Consider the following 15,337-nt stretch of genomic DNA (forward strand, 5'->3'; position numbering starts at 1 on the left):
GTTTGGCCCACTCATCTTTGCAGAATTGTTGTCATTCAGTCACATTGGAGGGTTTTCCAACATGAAGCGTCTTTTCAAAGCCATGACACTCCAGTCACTCCAAAGTCTCCATTTGATGGTGTTTTGGATCATTGTCCTGCTGCAGAACCCGAGTTGGTTTCAGATTGAGGTCTCCGACAGATGACCGGACAAAAAGCTTTCAGGACTTTTTGGTAGGCATCAGAATGGATGGTTCCATTTATCACAGCAAGTCTTACAGGCCCGGAAGCTGTAAAACAGTCCGAGACCATCACACTACCACCACCATATTTTACTGTTGGTATAATGTTATTTTTCTGAAATGTGGCATTACTTTTATGCCAAATGTAATTTTTTGGTAGACATCAGAATTCATGGTTCCATTTATCAGGTCCTGAAGCAGCAAAACAGCCCCAGACCATCACACTACCACCACCATATTTTACCGTTAATATGATGTTCTTTTTCTGATATCGGGTATTACTTTCACGCCAAATGAAATGGGACACATACATTCCAGAAAGTTAAACTTCTGTCTCATCAGACCACATAATATTTCTTGGGGATTATCAAGTTTTGCCATTACTGGCAAAATTGAGACGAGCCTTCACTTGGAATTCTGCCATGAAGGCTGTTTTTGCCCAGTGTCTTTCTTATGGTAGAGTCATGAACACTGACCTAAACTGAGGCAAATGAGGACCGATTGACAATAGTCCAGAGCCAATCACAACGCAGAACACAATGTGCGGGTTTTCCCTCAGCCAATCCGGACTCTTGTGGCTCTATATTTAGCTGGCTACAGCAAAATACGGACACGTCATCGCTCACATGAGTATATAACACCCTCTACTGTTTTATATACACGGCACACACACCTCGTGAATGCACCTCTCCTCACTTGGACAAAGAGACTGAATGACTGACAGGAGGGTTCACTCACTGCATTCATTGTGCTATAAAACCAACACGCACAGGTGTTTGGACAGATGAAACCGCTTGTCATCTAGCCTGTTTTGTAGGGAAACAGGAGAAACCTGTTGTTCTGGCCATCAAGTCTGGTGTGTGTGTGTATCACCGAACATTACAGTAATAACATCATCGACACGTAGTGACCCATGTACAATACTACATTATTTGAATGTATCTTCTGAATGCCTTATATTTGTGTTATATTTGTGCCATTTCTTATATCTCATATGCATATTTATGGATAATATTCAACTACAAAACTGCATGATTTAGTTAGGAACTTCCGCCGCCGTAATTTTGAAGTATCACACCTCATTGTGCACCAAACGCATTATGCTGCACTCAAAAACACGTACTTTGACCAAAGTCCAACAAAACTTCACACCGTATTAAACCTAACCAACTTAAGGACTATATCAAGGACTCTCTGCCGCCTACAGAGAACATACTAACTCCTTATTTCTAAAATCACAAATACTTCAACTTGCTGATATAGTTCATCTTCAAACAGCTAAAATAATGCATAAGGCTAAAAACAACCAATTAGCTAAAAATGTCATCCAATACTTCTCTACAAGAGAGGAGAAATATGATCTCAGGGAAGAACTACATTTGAAACACTTCTATGCTAGGACTACGTTAAAAAGCCATAGCATTTCAGTATGTGGAATCAAACTATGGAATGGATTGAGTAAGGACCTCAAACAATGCACAACGATGAGCCAATTCAAGAAACAATACAAGCAGTTGATGTTTGCTAAATACAAGGAAGAAGAGTCTTGAACCAGTCATGATGTGCTACAGTAAACCTCGGATATATCGGATTCAATTGTTCCCACTGGTTTTGTCCGATATAAGCAAAATCCGTTATATGCGTATACCGGAAAATGTCCGTTTTACGCATATATCGGATTTATATCCGGTATATGTGTAAATCGGATTTTATCCGTTATAAAAAGGCACTTCCTTGACTATGTTTCCAATGTACCTGGACTGGGCAATGAAAAGAGACGTAAGGTAATGAGAATTTAACTTTATTATACATAACAAATTGTTAATTAAGCTAGGCCCTGTTACGCCCGTCAGGCCTACGTTATTTCCAATAGTGAGGTTAAGATCTCATTCACTGCTGTGCTAGTATTATTGACGTCACTCACTTTTATATTTGTCCTAAATCTGGAGCCAGCAGAAAGACAATAGCCAGTGACATCAACAAGATTAGCCTAACGATGCGGTCATCCGATATATGCGAGGGAAATTTAATGGAAATGCATTGGAACGGGACTGGAGATTTTGTCCGAAATAGGCAAAATCCGTTATAAAAAATCTGATATATGCAATGAATTTTTATTGGAAATGCATTACAGAAAAATCGGTTCTTTTATATCTGTCCGTTGTGAGCGAATTTCCGATATATCCGAGTCCGATATATCCGAGGTTTACTGTATATATATCACTATATTGACACTTACTATGGTACCCATTATGTCATTGGATGCTCATATCACCTTGTACTTCGGTACAAGGTACATTATTAAAAAAAAACAAACAAAAAAAAAACCTTAAACTGTATTATGGAAAGCAGGAAGTGAACAAATGTAATAGTTACTGATTGTAAAAGTACCAGATGGAGGGGTAGGATTTAATAAGCTTTGCTTCTTCCTACTCCTTTTGGACATGTGGAACTGTGAACTGATTATGTGATGCACTCAATTGTAATCTGATGCATGTTCAAATGAAATTAAACCATTACCATTACCATTACCATTACCATTACCATTACCATTACCATTACCATTACCATATTGGTCATTAAAATCAGTGACATGGCATACCTAAGCCTGGTCTTTCATTTAGTATATACTATTTTTTATTTAGTGTATACAATGTGTTACTGGGTTATCTTTTTAACATTTGTTGGAGCGTATAAAAAGATAAAAAGGCAGTGTTAAACTGCTAAACTCAGTTTCTCCGTGTGGCCTTGTAGGCTGTATTTTTTTTTTCTTCTGTCGCACAAATGACAAACCAGTGGGCTTCTACAACGTGGTAAAGATAGCAGTCAAACGCTCAGATTTCCTTGTGAACCACGGCTCTCACCTCAGTGACCCGCCCCTGGAACCTGCCACAGGGGGTCTTCATCCTACCTGCCAATCAAACTCGGCATCTCCGTTTGACTGCACTGACAGTGCAAGTGTTGAATTAGTCATTGACATCACATCCTCCCCTTAAAGATCATATCTACTGTATATACGTACACCGTCTCCTTGTCCCGGCATGCATGTTGCATGTGAACCATGAAGAACTGTGTAGTTCTGCATGAATGCATGATTCTAGCACTTTACGCTACTCAGCTGGATAACAAGACACCGATCTCACGTTCAAGTAGTGCCTTTTAACGACATGCAGTCTATAGTTCAAAATGTAATGTATAGTAGTAGTGCATCACTTCCTTTGATTGAGAGCCTGGATTACATACAGTATACAGAGATGGACGAGTGTGGAATCGAACCCTGGTCCTCCTAGCTGTGAGGTCTGCGTGCTAACCACTAGTCCGCCGTGCCGCCCAAAATATTGAAATATTTCAGTCAAATATTTGACTACTATTTAAATATTCAGCCTCCTAAATATGGGTTTTAACATCATTAGAGCGCACCAGGTATGAAATAACACCCCTATAGTCATATTTACACTTGTATTACACAATAGTAGACATAATAATAGTAAATATGCTCCTGTCTGCTGCTATAAATGTGTCCCCTCACGACATAGAGCAGGGTCTCAAACATGCGGCCCGCGGGCCAAATGTGGCCCACAGGACACTAGTTTTTGGAATTTGCATGTTCTCCCCGTGCATGCGCCAGTTTTCGCCGGGTACTCCGGTTTCCTCCTACATTCCAAAAACACAACTTTAAGCCCCGCAAGCATGCTTTGGAATAAATACATTTTTAAAGCACACTATTGATTATTAATTCATCACACAGCAACTTACATAAACTGTCATTTTATTATTATTTGTTCATCTTTATCTTACTTTTTAATTATTTCATTTATTCATTATTCCACCCGGGGCGGCACGGCGGTCGAGTGGTTAGCGCGCAGACCTCACAGCTAGGAGGACCAGGGTTCGATTCCACCCTCGGCCATCTCTGTGTGGAGTTTGCATGTTCTCCCCGTGCATGCGTGGGTTTTCTCCGGGTACTCCGGTTTCCTCCCACATTCCAAAAACATGCTAGGTTAATTGGCGACTCCAAATTGTCCATAGGTATGAATGTGAGTGTGAATGGTTGTTTGTCTATATGTGCCCTGTGATTGGCTGGCGGCCAGTCCAGGGTGCACACCGCCTCTCGCCCGAATACAGCTGGGATAGGCTCCAGCACCCCCCACGACCCTCGTGAGGAAAAAAATCACGGAAATTCACTTAATGGACCCAATTAACCGATGTTCAATTAATAACTCCAAAATATGTCTGTTTTTCTCTGCCTCCCTCTCTCTCTTTCTCTCTCTCGAGAGCAGGCTTTTTGCGTTGTCGAGTCAGAGTGATGCACTTAGCCTCAGTATGCATGAGTCATACATTCATAAAAATGTGTGGATGAGATTCTGACTACCGCACTCTCGTCGTTAAGTTTTGATGCCTCTAAACAAGCAGAGAGAATGCGAACGAGCTGGATGTTTCGACACTTCTTTTCCGTCACACACCCTCACAAACCCCTCACGGCGGTGAGTACTCTTTGCCTGAAGTGCTCCCTTGCTGAGGTCTCCGCGGCGAGGCAGGCAAGGGGAGACAGTCTGAGTGCTTTGCTGTAACACACATAGTCATCACTGTCAGAGCCATTGATTTGTCAACAACATAGTGATACACTGTAGATGGATAATAGCTCATCTTGTGCACAGTTGCTGCGTTTTGCCGGACAGCCAAGAAGCATCTGTTGTTGTTTTTCTTCCTCTCTTTCCTTTCCTTTCCACCTCTCAAAACTCCCACTCCCCACCCACACACACACACACACACACACACACACACACACATGCATTTCCCTGCAGTTTGAAAACAATAAAAGAAAAGCCATGTGTCTTGTTGAGCTACTAAAGAGCTGTCTGCTTTGTGTCTCTGGAGGTGGCTGCACATCAGTGACTCACCCATCTATCAGAGCACAGCATGGCCAACAAACATCCTGCTATACGGATGATAAATACTGCTGCTCCTGAAAAGGCCAGACAGAGAGATGAATGGATACGGAATCACGGAGACACTTTCAGGTATTAAAATAGAGCGATGGAGAAGCACGTCACTGTATATAAAATTGAAGATGAAAGAAAAAAAGCATATACAATTTAAAAAAATGCACCTGTCCCCATTTATTCCCCTTCACTGTTTGATTAAACAGTACTCACGCCTTATCTGGGCCTGCATGAAACACCTATCTTCTATGTGACTGGCAGAGTATTGCCTGCTGCCTCTGATAGCGTTCCACTTTGCTTGGGTAAATAGCAACTTAAGTCAACTGAGACAATTTAAACAGTGGAAAAGTAAGAAGCTTAAAGCTGGCAGGGATGCGTGTGGTGTCGTGCACACAGCAAAGCGGACATTCCGCAAAACAAAAAAGACACACAGACAGCGAGAGGACAGCAAGAAGCAGCCTTGAGGTGTTTTTTTTTTTTTACCTTGGTGCCCTTTGACCCGCAAAACAACAACCCGTGTTTGCAAAATGTCGCACAAAGCTACAAATGGCACCGGGCAGGATGGACCCGAGGACAAGTTTCCGCTTGGACGCAGTTAGTCCGGCTCGAGTTTTGCCTACAGGCCGCCTCCAAGACAGACCACTCGAGTGAGTGACCAACCCTGACTCTAACGCTGTGTGGCAGGGGGACCTCCAGACAGATGTTCCCTGCCACTGGCATGGTGCTGAGGAGGAGATGCTCTTCACTTTGTCTGGAGGCAGACAAAGGGAGGCACTCGATTGGTGGAGTGGGAGCAGTGGGAGGAAGAATGACGGGAGAGGAGAAATGAAACATGTTGGAGTCCTTGGTGGCGATGGCGGCCGCCAGGACATTTGGAATACCCTCACCAGCCGATCGTCTGAGCAGAGATTGGGTCCACGAGAACGAGACGAGATTTTAACATTACTTTTAAGAAAAGTAGAATGAAAAAATACATGACAATATTTTAATATATCTACTATACTCTTCTGCATGCACTTTGTATGTGACTGTCAAAAGGGCTCACTCCGTTCATGCCGTTCTTCTCTTCCTTGGAGGTGGGTGACGAGGCAATCCGACACGCATCCACATGCCAATATACTGAAGCTGGCATTTTTTTTTCTGAATGAGAAATCTCACAAGATCTTGTCACACCCTGATATTAATCACATTTTGTCCATAGTTAACTCATAATTAATCACATTTAATCACAAAGGAGAACATACTAACTCCTTATTTCAAAAATGGCAAACACTTCTATGGTTTAATACTATCTTATTTATTGTGTGGAAATATGGGCTAATAACTATAAAAGCAATCTTCACTCGCTAAATGTACTGCAAAAAAGGTCAGTAAGGATAATTCATAATGCCGCCTGCAGAGAACGTTATTATTATCATTGTAATATTATTATTATTATTATCATCATTATCATTATTGTTATAATCTTTATCATTATTACCATCATTAATTAATATTACCATTTTCATCATTATAGTTACACATTTTGTGATTTTTTTATTTTTTATTTTTAATTATTTAATTTTACAGACTTCATTGCTTCTTGTAGAGTGCTGTATATTTCATCTGTTATTTTCTGAAATCCGCAGTCTTTGTGTGTCAATTTATTAGCCCACTTTTTTTGCGACATTTACTTATTTTCTGGATATTGGCTCTTACTGTGGTTGGCTGCAGTCCAAAGCTGTAGAAATTTTCCAAACGGATAAATCTTAGTTAAGTTATGCTTCAACTGGGGTGTCAGTTGTGTTGTCATGAACTAATATTTACATTTTTTTGACGATATGAAACATTTAAACGTGACAAATGTCCCACCATTGTAGATGGATTGACAGACAGATAGATGATCGACTTTACTTTGCTACACAGCTTTGACAAGGAAGAATAAATGTACAACATCTTGTATTGTGCAGCAAAGACATATTGAAAAGGACAAAAAGTGTGAGCACTTGCAAGGTAATTCCTCTCTCACATTTCTCCTCTCCGCTGCCACATTAATGAGCAGTCAAAATGGCCACACTTGAATAATTAATATGCGGGTCCATTAACAAGGCATTAGAACGCATTCTATTTCCTATTGATTTTTTTTTCTTCCTATCCACCATTTTTTTTTCTCACTTGAAAACTTTTACTCCACCCGTAGACCACTCTGCGTCCGGCAAGTACTGAGAGTGAAATATGGCTGCTGCTGTTTAAATGTCAGCTTTGTAATTACACAGGGAGCCACGAGCCGGGGCAATCCCCCGGCCTGAAGGCCCTCTGATTTATGATCAGCCACTGATGGCAACAGCATAGACACATATAGACTAAATGCATCCACACAGAAAATCTACTTCACCTCATGCACACATCAGCCTATACGCCGTTTTATTGTTTGTGTGTGCTTTATTCATTTGGTTCTGCTCTTGTTTATTAATACTAAACAGTTTGCAGTTTTATTTAGAAAATGACAGGCCTTATTTTGGTGTTGGATGTTGATGTTTGCACTAAACACTTCATGTTAAAGGGGACCTTTCCTTTTTTCTGACCTATAAATGTTGTTACAATGTTGTATTCTCGTGTTAAACGATGCCAATGTGTCAAATAATGAGGTTTGTGAGCCCTCAAAACAATTTCGGGTGGCTCTCCAAGCTGTGTTTTACAGAGTTTACAGAGCATTTATAGAGTTCTGCTGATGTCACTGGTATGGGTATGCCTAGTTGAGTAATGGCTTGTTTTTCCGGTGTGAAGCAAAGCTAATTTTGTTTAGCTTTTAGGCAAGCATCAGACAGAAGTGGTTGGGGTTCTGATTCCTGGTCAGCATAAGGAAAATATGCTCATTTGTAAACGGCACTTCACAAGAGACTGTTTGGGCCAATACAAAGCTGGAGTATCCGCCACACTGTTGCTGAAGTCTGATGCCTTTAGTAATGGTAATGGTAATGGTTTTATTTCATTTGAACATGCATCAGATTACAATTGAATGCATCCCATAATCAGTTCACAGTTCCATATGTCCAAAAGGAGTAGGAAGAAGCAAAGCTTATTAAATCCTACCCCTCCATCTGGTACTTTTACAATCAGTAACTGTTACATTTGTTCACTTCCTGCTTTCCATAATACAGTTTAGGGTTGTTTTTTTTTAAATAATGCACCTCGTACCGAAGTACAAGGTGATATGAGCATCCAATGATATAATGGGTACCATAGTAAGTGTCAATATAGTGATATATATAGCACATCATGACTGGTTCAAGACTCTTCATCCTTGTATTTAGCAAACATCAACTGCTTGTATTGTTTCTTGAATTGGCTCATCGTTGTGCATTGTTTGAGGTCCTTACTCAATCCATTCCATAGTTTGATTCCACATACTGAAATGCTATGGCTTTTTAACGTAGTCCTAGCATAGAAGTGTTTCAAATGTACTTCTTCCCTGGTTATTGTGTGTAGATGCTCTATAGGAGTCCATACCTCAATACAAAGGCTGTTCAAGTTGCTGTTTGGGTATCTCTGTGTGGAGTTTGCATGTTCTCCCCGTGCATGCGTGGGTTTTCTCCGGGTACTCCGGTTTCCTCCCACATTCCAAAAACATGCTAGGTTAATTGGCGACTCCAAATTGTCCATAGGTATGAATGTGAGTGTGAATGGTTGTTCGTCTATATGTGCCCTGTGATTGGCTGGCGACCAGAAGAAAGCTGGGATAGGCTCCAACATACCAACAGAAATGCTACGGCTCTCGGTCCTCCTGGTGCAACATCAAACCATTATTACAACACAACTTTAAGCCCCGCAAGCATGCTTTGGAATAAATACATTTTTAAAACGCACTATCGATTATTAATTCATCACACAGCAACTTACATGAACTGTCATTTTATTATTATTTGTTCATCTTTATCTTACTTTTTAATTATTTCATTTATTCATTATTCCACCCTTGGCCATCTCTGTGTGGAGTTTGCATGTTCTCCCCGTGTATGCGTTGGTTTTCTCCGGGTACTCCGGTTTCCTCCCACATTCCAAAAACATGCTAGGTTAATTGGCGACTCCAAATTGTCCATAGGTATGAATGTGAGTGTGAATGGTTGTTTGACTATATGTGCCCTGTGATTGGCCTGTGATTGGCTGGCGACCAGAAGACAGCTGGGATAGGCTCCAACATGTCTGTGACCCTCGTGAGGATAAGCGTTAAAAAAATGAATGGATGGTTTAATGACCATTATATGATTATATGAGATAGGATATGCCTCACATGCTTATCACAGCAACTATGGTGTGTTCAAGGACCGTATATATGTTACCTTTATTATCACAGTTTCCCAAGAATTTCAGTTATGTCACTATTTTGTGGTCCTTTTTTTTTTTTTTGCTCAGCGTTCTAACTCAGTGCGGCGGCACATGTTGAAACATAGTTCAATACAGCCTCACACACACACACACACACACACACGCACACACAAACGCCATCCATCAGGCAGATTGTAGGCACAGATACCTGCTGGGAAAAGCAATCTATATGTGGACGAATGGAGGAGGAGAGGCGAGGCTCAGATCAATGGGCAGATATTGATACACGCAGCCATGCAGGGAGAGTACAGTCCTTCTCTCCTCATTCTGCCTCTAAGTGAAAAGATTAGGAATCTAGATGAGATGCTGAGTAAGATGTATTTGTGTGTGTGTGTGTGTGTGTGTGAGACACGTGCTAGATAAGGCAAGACATAAGAAAGAGGAGCCGATGGAGGTTCATTGTTGAAATGGACTCCCGGTGATGTTGTGAGTGGAGAGCGTCAATAATAAATACCTCCATTATACTGGAGGTGCATGACCCCTGCTGACTGACTCCCCCCCCCCTCCCCCATCTACCTTCAATTACACTGAGTCATACACTGTGCAGACGTGTGCAGAAAAACATAAAGCTGCTGCACAACTGACTTCATTTTGACTAAGAGAGTCAGACTTCCTTTCGGCTAATCTCAAACCCCGCCCCTCCACGCCACAGAGCCTTCAAAAAAGACAAGTCTGGACATCCAGGTGTTTTATAGTATTTGTGCCTCTGATCATCCATCGAGCCTATCGATCACTCTCCCAGCAGCTCTTATTAATGATCTTGTCAGCTGGCCCGCTCTTGGGTGCAGCCGCTTGTCCAGAATGATCGATCATTAGGTAGTCTGCCTGCTATTTATTCTCTCATGACCTTGTCTCTCTCCATTGTGGAATGGGACGACTTATGAGAGCTCGCCACTGAGAGAATTCACTATTGATTCTCCTGGTTTTGGGGCTGTGTTCAACTGGGGAAAAGTGATGCATTAATACTAAGGATGTTTCGATTAGGGTTTTATGCTGCTGATACCGACTCAGATCACATAGATGAAGCGTAAATGTTTATGGTAATGGGTTTATTTCATTTGAACATGCATCAGATTACAATTGAGTGCATCACATGGAAATCACATGAAATAATAATAAAATGACAGTTCATGTAAGTTGCTGTGTGATGAATTAATAATCGATAATGCGCTTAAAGAGTAGGAAGAAGCAAAGCTTATTAAATCCTACCCCTCCATCTGGTACTTTTACAATCAGTAACTGTTACATTTGTTCACTTCCTGCTTTCCATAATACAGTTCAAGGTTTTTTTTTTGTTTTTTTTTAATAATGCACCTCATACCGAAGTACGAGGTGATATGAGCTATGAGCATCCAATGACATAATGGGTACCATAGTGCGTGTCAATATAGTGATATATATAGCACATCATGACTGGTTCAAGACTCTTCATCCTTGTATTTAGCAAACATCAACTGCTTGTATTGTTTCTTGAATTGGCTCATCGTTGTGCATTGTTTGAGGTCCTTACTCAATCCATTCCATAGTTTGATTCCACATACTGAAATGCTATGGCTTTTTAACGTAGTCCTAGCATAGAAGTGTTTCAAATGTACTTCTTCCCTGAGATCATATTTCTCCTCTCTTGTAGAGAAGTATTGGATGACATTTTTAGCTAATTGGTTATTTTTAGCCTTATGCATTATTTTAGCTGTTTGAAAATTAACTATATCAGCAAGTTGAAGTATTTGTGATTTTAGAAATAAGGAGTTAGTATGTTCTCTGTAGGCGGCATTATGAATTATCCTTACTGACCTTTTTTGCAGTACATTTAGCGAGTGAAGATTGCTTTTATAGTTATCATCCCATATTTCCACACAATAAGTAAGATATGGTAGAACCAGAGAGCAATAAAGAGTGTGGAGTGATTTCTGATTGAGAACAAATTTTGCTTTGTTCAATACTGAAATATTTCTGGCCACCTTATGTTGTATATTTGTAATATGAGGTTTCCAGCTCATATTTTCATCTATTGTAATCCCCAGAAATGTATTTTCGTTCACCCTTTCAATGTCCAATGCTGTTACCAAACAGCATGATTTTAGTTTTACTTAGGTTCAAGGACAATCTATTATCATCAAACCATCTTTTTAGTGTGACCATTTCTTCTCTGACGTTTCTAATGATTTCGTCTGTACTCCCTCCAGAACAAAAAGTAGTGGTATAAAATGTGGTTTAAATGTACTACTGACTATATTAGGTGTCACCAAGGTTTTTTTTTTTCTTGTGAGAGCTACAAAATGAAAATGGCCAAGAGCTACTCATTTTTGTAACATTTATTTTCATAGCTTATTTCTAGACAAACAAAATCAACTGGGAATCTGAATGAAAAGCAGGTTTGCCCATCTCTGCCGGGCCCCTCCAGCAGCATCCGCTGCCTTCTGAACCGTAAATGCAGCCGAAACCTTCTTCCATCAGATTGGCACCACTGCTGAAATCAGTGTGTGCAACACGTGTTTCAAGTACGGCGCACATGCTCACTCGTCACGGTCCACGCAAGCTGTGTGCTCTCATTGGGCAGCCGAACTGGGGAAGTGCGGAGACTGACATGTACCCACCACAAAGTCAGAAGTGGTTGCAGAGGGCAAGTGCGTCACACGCCATCCATAGCCCAATGCAGACCAGCACACAACGAAAGTTCCTCCTGCACTAAAAGTGCTACATCGTGTCTGCATGCTCCCAAATCAGTATTGAGGCGGTACTCACCCCCGCATTTTGCTCACACTTGCAAGTACAGCGGGTTAGGACAAGGGCAGTCACCGGGCAGTGGGGCCTGTGCCGCTGGTGGCCTGCATGCTGCGGCGGCTTGGGGTTGCTGCACTGTGGTGCCTGCTGCAGGGGCTGCGTGGCGGGCAGCAAGTGGGGGAGCATGTGTCTCGGGGTCAAGTCTACTGGGGCGCGTTGGTTTGCCGGTCCGTCGGGCGTTTGTCACCGCTGGTTTTTGTGCTTGGCTGCACTGCTTTCCTTGTCTTTGGTTGTCCCCAGTCTGTCTTCAGCTGATCGGGGATTTTTCTCCAGTGTGTGGGTGATGTGTCGCTGGTTTTGCCTTCTCAGTGCTTGGCCGCCCCACAGCTTGGGGCTGTGACACTTCCGCTCCGGGGATTTGCTGCCCAGCAGGTGTCGTCTGGCACGGCGTGGTGGGTTGCCTTGCTGCTCGTCTGCTCGCCCGCCTGTCTGGCTTTCCTCTTTCTTCCTGACTTGGCCTTGCCTCCTCTGTCGCTGGGCGGGGCGGCCCCATGTTGGTGGTCGGGCTTGGGTTTGCCTGGGGCGGGCCAGGTTCCGCTTCCTGGGGGTGGATGGTCCCGTGGGGGGACCAAATTTTGTTTGAAAGTTGTATTTCTTTACCATCGATTTGTTTCTAATTTTGCATCACTTTCTCCTTTCTTTGAGATGATGCAGGACTCTCCCAAGTTTCACCTGAAGGAGGGGTGTTAACTGTGTAGTGTTGTCTTTGTAAACATAGTTAAATGTCGTATAAGGGTTAACATATACAGAAATTAAAACCTAAATGAAGTAATATTGAAATGCTTTTGTAACATAAATGAAGGGTTTTGAAAATGTAAATATGGTACCTTTTTTAGAAACTGCCTCACCCTCTCATTGGGGAATTTTGGTTGGGCTCTCACTATATAAAGGGGTCTGGGTGAATTGTTGGGGAGCCCTTTTTGTGTGAGCTGGGGGAGATGCTGGTGGACTGTCCTGTAGAATAAATACGAAGGGCTCTCAACTCTCAACAAAAAGCTAACTCAGCAGTTTGCTAGTTTTGATCCTGCTTGTTGAGTAAGAAGTGTCCATTATCTGACTGGAATCTTTCCGTGGTGTCCTAACTCTAAAAGGACCATTACCTCCTTGTTAATAGTATCCGAAATACATTTATTCATTTTCTACTGCTTTTCCTCACGAGGGTCGCGGGGGTGCTGGAGCCTATCCCAGCTGTCTTTGGACGAGAGGCGGGGTACACCCTGGACTGGTCGCCAGCCAATCACAGGGCACATATAGACAAACAACCATTCACACTCACATTCATACCTATGGACAATTTGGAGTCGCCAGTTAACCTAGCATGTTTTTGGAATGTGGGAGGAAACCGGAGTACCCAGAGAAAAGCCACGCATGCACGGGGAGAACATGCAAACTCCACACAGAGATGGCCAAGCAGCAACTTAAACAGCCTTTGTATTGAGGTATGGACTCCTATAGAGCATCTACACACAATAACCCGCACAGAAAGCTTTCTAGATCTTCCAGACTCATGCAAGAGAACATGCAAACTCCACACAGAGATGGCCGAGGGTGGAATTGAACCCTGGTCTCCTAGCTGTGAGGTCTGCACGCTAACCACTAGACCGCCGTGCCACCTCTGAAATACACATGACCAACAATAATGACCCAGTTTAGATTAAGCTTCATTAACAGCTTAATTTGAACACCAATATAAATGAAATATTCAAGATGAAACATTCTTAATGCACTAAATAATCATTCTACTTTTATTTATGCACACCTTTCCATACAATAATAATCTTCCCAACAGAGCTTCAGTAGTGCTGTAAGGGCACCTTTTGGACACAGCATCTTGTATTACTATTGGATCGTCAGAATGACAAAGCAATTAGCAAAGCAATGAGGCGAAGAGTGAATGTTAATAAGAGGGTAAAGAGCAAGAAGGTTCAGGTCACCAATGCTGAAAGGAGGAAGCTAAAAGCACAAGCAGGAACCAAGCCTGCTAGCCTGGGGCTGAGCGGTCATGTGAGTGCAACTTTAGAATAAACATGAGCTGGAAACGGCGGCACGGCGCTCAAGTGGATAGCGCGCAGACCTCACAGCTCGGAGACCAGGGTTCAATTCCACCCTCGGCCATCTCTGTGTGGAGTTTGCATGTTCTCCCCGTGCATGTGTGGGTTTTCTCTGGGTACTCCGGTTTCCTCCCACAGAGTTAGGACACCATGGAAAGATTCTAGTCAGATAATGCAATAAGCAACTACTACGCACTGCTGGGGTTCTGTTTCACAACTGTGTGTGTGTGTGTTTGTGTGGACTGAGGGTGTCCCCCGGGCCTGTCATGCCCCCCCGCCCCCAACCAAGCTGCATTTATAACACCTCTAATGTTGATCCCTTGCCTTTTGTGAAAGTCAAAAGTGTAATGTTGTGACTGCTTCACTGTGTGTGTCTGCTGTTTATGACAAGTCAGCAGGATGGCAGCAAACTGCTCTCAATGCAGAGGCTTTCTGTTCTTTTGTTACTTTTGTAACACGTCAGAGATTATTCAGACTGATTTTTAACTCAAAAAACAACAAGTGAATAATAAAAAAAAGGAAAATCTGCAAATTAAACTCACTCTACTGAATACAAGCTTTACAATAAGTACAAAAATGAAAATATCAGCTGAAAACCTCATATTACAAATATACAAAATAAGGTGGCCAGAGATATTTCAGTATTGAACAAAGCAAAATTTGTTCTCAATCAAAAATCACTCCACACTCTTTATTGCTCTCTGGTTCTACCATATCTTACTTATTGTGTGGAAATATGGGCTAATAACTATAAAAGCAATCTTCCCTCGCTAAATGTACTGCAAAAAAGGTCAGTAAGGATAATTCATAATAAAGATGAACAAATAATAATAAAATGACAGTTCATGTAAGTTGCTGTGTGATGAATTAATAATCGATAGTGCGTTTTAAAAATGTATTTATTCCAAAGCATGCTTGCGGGGCTTAAAATTGTGTTGTAATGATGGTTTGATGTTGCACCAGGAGGACCGAGA

This window comes from Doryrhamphus excisus, chromosome 12, assembly GCF_030265055.1.
Source record: "Doryrhamphus excisus isolate RoL2022-K1 chromosome 12, RoL_Dexc_1.0, whole genome shotgun sequence".
NCBI classification, from domain to species: Eukaryota; Metazoa; Chordata; class Actinopteri; order Syngnathiformes; family Syngnathidae; genus Doryrhamphus; species Doryrhamphus excisus.